The following is a 3819-nucleotide window of genomic DNA, read 5'->3' on the forward strand; positions in this document are numbered from 1 at the left end:
AGAGTTCGTAAGAGTTGACAGGGGGAAAAGCTTAATGAAAAAACAAATGCTAATTTATAAGACAATACACATAACATTGACTAGTATTATCAAATGTAGGAATATGTCGTCTCGAATGTTATACAATCAACACAGTCTCTGCATCTGTTCTCAACTTCAAACCTCGCATCATTCATTCATACTTGAATTGATCTCCCAAAACACTTACCTGGATTTGGGGGTGTGGTAGGGACTGAGTCCTGCCATCTCCTAAAGGTGCAAGGATAATCATAGTGCTACAATAACAATCAAGACAACTTAATTTTTAAAATACGTTTTTGAAGGAAATATATCTGTAGCCATGGTTTTTTTCCCCAGCAAACCCCTATGAACACTTCATAGATACATTGGCACAGAGCATGGGCCCTAGAGAGATTCAGTTCATTCTTGGCTATCTGAGGTTGGACAAGTGAGGTAATACTCCTGGGCCTAAATAGCTTCAGATAGATATACTAATGGTGATAAATGATAATAATGACAAGACTGATTTGTACCCCATGGATAAGTGTTGGAACTATGCGAGAATAAGGTAAGAGTTCAACAAAGACAACCCTTTTGAGAATGATGGTGTTAACAGTAAGGACCATAATATAATTGGGCAAGTGGAGCCAAAATCATGAGATGGGATGGAGACTAAAGCTTTCTTTCATCAGTAATGCATGCCCAGGCTTACCTCATTTCAAGTTATAAAAGGATAGTGCCGCTGCAACATAATTTTGTATTACTTTGGCCACCGAATCCAAACAAGTTAAATACCTAATATACAAAATTTACATCACATACCCTGGCAAATACAATGATGGATAATTCATTGTCTCTGCAAAAAAAACACACTGATAGAGTGATGGTTAGAAACACAAACAAACAAGAAAAAAAACCCTGGGATTCCTTTGTTTTCAAAGGTCAGATGCTCAAATAAATGATGAAGGATGTCTTTTAGCAGAAATGCTTACGAAAGTTCTTAAAATAGGGACAGTAGGCCTGTTGGGTGGATGAATGCATTATGTGCAATCATCATAGTCTATCTGCTGCAAAAAGCAATTGAACTTCTAGTCTACATTAATAGTGGTATAAGGGTCAAATCAAAGGGCCTCACAGAATCGCTTTATGCCACACCAAAATACATGGAGTATTTTTGATCATTGTTTAATACTTATTTCACATATATTTCAAATTTTAGAAAAAAATGGCAAAGTAGATCATAGGATGCTAGAAGGAATTCAGCAGTGTATTGACAATTCTTTGTTGTGTTTATTACAACTGAAGACCTGTGAATATTTGACCTTAAAAAGATTAGGAGCCATTATGAGAGGCAGCCACTACACCTGGCTCATGGTGAGAATAGGCAGCCCATGTTAGAGGAGAAAACCCAGAAACTGGACTTCCATTTCTAAGACATTTGTTGAGAGGATTTATGCCTTGAATAGGTGTTAGATCAGATTTCATGTGCCTTTGGAATCCAATAATCCAATAAATATTTGGGAAATCCAAATAGAATGGAGAATTGAACTAAACAGAGTAGTAGAACTCTACACAATAGAAAAGCACGGAGTATACAACTGTAAAACCAGCTGAGCCATCATTACCCTGCTCTTGCCCTCCTCTGCATTATAGAGCTATTCACCCAGCACTGCTCAATCTATGTGTTCAATGTACTATGCTTACTCTGGATGAGACTCTCTAGGTCACAAATGTTTTAAGTGTGCCTCTATTTAGAAAAGAAAAAATTATAGATTAAAGATGCCTTTTGCACAGAGGCAGTCCAGATAGCTGTCTTTTTCTGGAGAGCTACTTTACTTGCCATTGTGTATTTACCTGGGGTCTCCAAAGTGGCAACAGACATGTTCACACCAGAATTTGCCACGATGATCCAGGGGGGTGGAGGGAAAACTTGTACTTTATTAGTATATTCATCTAAAATTAGGAGAGAATGGAGCATTTACTTGATCACAAAGGTGCTATTCCCAGGGCAAGGCTTATCCATTGCACTCCGGATGTGCTGACCCCTGCAATTTCCCCAAATGTGGGAAACTCGAATGCATAATTTGTGGTAGTGGGGGAGTGGGTTCGCACTCTCCCCTGACCACTAGTGCCTGAAAACGTGGCACTCTCACTCTTTCTTGTGCTCCAACTCTTGTCTTTTACTGTTTGAGACGGCATACAAGACTCTAATGTCTATTATGAGTTCAGCTGGTAGGGGACTACAATATTTCAACTTTATTAAAAATGCTTCTCTTAAAAAAAAAGGAATGTAACATATGTATTAGCATTTACTATATGGATTGACATGTCTTAGGGCAAACATCAAGAACAGAGAAACCTAAGGGCAGAGTGACAGTTCTCCCAGAAGGGGGCACTGGAGGTCATCAGAGTATTAGAAGGTGGGCTTCTGGTTAAGAGTTTTTATAGAATATATTATTTCAACTATTTGAACTCAAATAACCCTTTAAATTATGCCTAAAGGAAACCACAGGTGACCTATAATACTTACCATTAAAGTACATGAGAACAACAAAACATGTCAGAACTGACCCTTTTCCTACAACTAAAATAAGGTATTACTTCCATTTGAGAATAAAAATAATAATGGTCTAATGAGACCAGATAAGATCTCCTAACTGAAATTATCAAGAAAGCTATTGAAAGTATGAATTTGCATCCATTGTAACTAATGATAAGCCTCACACTGACTCTATATTCTGCCTTCAGCTAATAGCCCATGGTAGTACGAGGATAACACTATGAGCAAAACATTTAAAAAGTAAGCCACTAGAACACCATTAATAAAATTTTAGCAGGAAAATGATGTTACACCAAAAATGAATGAAAAAGAAGTTAAATATTAGGGTTTTTATTTTTATCTCATACTTTTTAAATATCTATATTTGTATGTGTTTTTAAAAACATATTTGTAACCAGGGATGTACTGTATGGTGACTAACATAATATAATAAAAAAACATTAAAAGAAAACATATTTGTATAGTAGAACATGCAGATAATATGTACATATACATATAATATGTGAATACATTTACATATACATACTGAAGATAGACATAGGTATGTCGGGGATTCAAAGCATCAGCTGATAAGAAATATATATATATATAATATCATATGCATACATATAAAATATATTTGTATGTGTGTAATAACCATTTTATTTAGAAACTAGTGGTTTACCTATAAATACTTGGTATTACAGGACTCTGAAAGACTAGGTAGCCCACAGCTAGATTTTTTTCCTATTTCTTATATAGAGTCAGGTTAAACCCTTGCATTCTTCACCTGGTTTTTCAGGTTGCCATCTCTTAAAATCCCATGAACATATGGCCTGCATTATGTAAAATAGTAAAAAACACTTTTACACAAGGTTACCATTCAAATAATACCTTTTCCCACAATAGTTGATATCTACAAATATTCAAAAAGCAAACCAGATAATCTGTATTCTAAACTCTCAACGATTATGCTTCTATCAGTTAAGACTCTTAAGTCTGAGACTTTAATTTTATGCTGTTGCAGTTCCAATGGCTATTCCTATCAGATGAGTATCTCCAGACCAAAGCAACAATCTCATCTGTATTCATTATTGTCCTAAATTACAGATATTAAACATACATAAACCATGAAGCCACGTGGTGATATTTCTATGTTAACACTTTCCAACTGACTCAAATAGGTTGTGTTTATACATATAATTAGAGAATTGAAAAAAAAATAAACCAGCACCTGATACCAACAGAGAGATGACGCAACTGTATTTTTATGTGTCATG

At 35.5% G+C, this 3819-nt stretch overlaps 1 non-coding gene across 1 annotated transcript; it reads left to right on the forward strand.

Moving 5' to 3' along the window:
• Positions 1-1955: 1955 nt before the first annotated feature.
• LOC121103277 lies at positions 1956-2121 on the forward strand. Its single transcript, XR_005835437.1, has one exon. It is a non-coding gene; the product is annotated as a U1 spliceosomal RNA (small nuclear RNA).
• Positions 2122-3819: the final 1698 nt, after the last annotated feature.

This window comes from Ursus maritimus, unplaced genomic scaffold, assembly GCF_017311325.1.
Source record: "Ursus maritimus isolate PB19 unplaced genomic scaffold, ASM1731132v1 scaffold_18, whole genome shotgun sequence".
Taxonomy (NCBI): domain Eukaryota; kingdom Metazoa; phylum Chordata; class Mammalia; order Carnivora; family Ursidae; genus Ursus; species Ursus maritimus.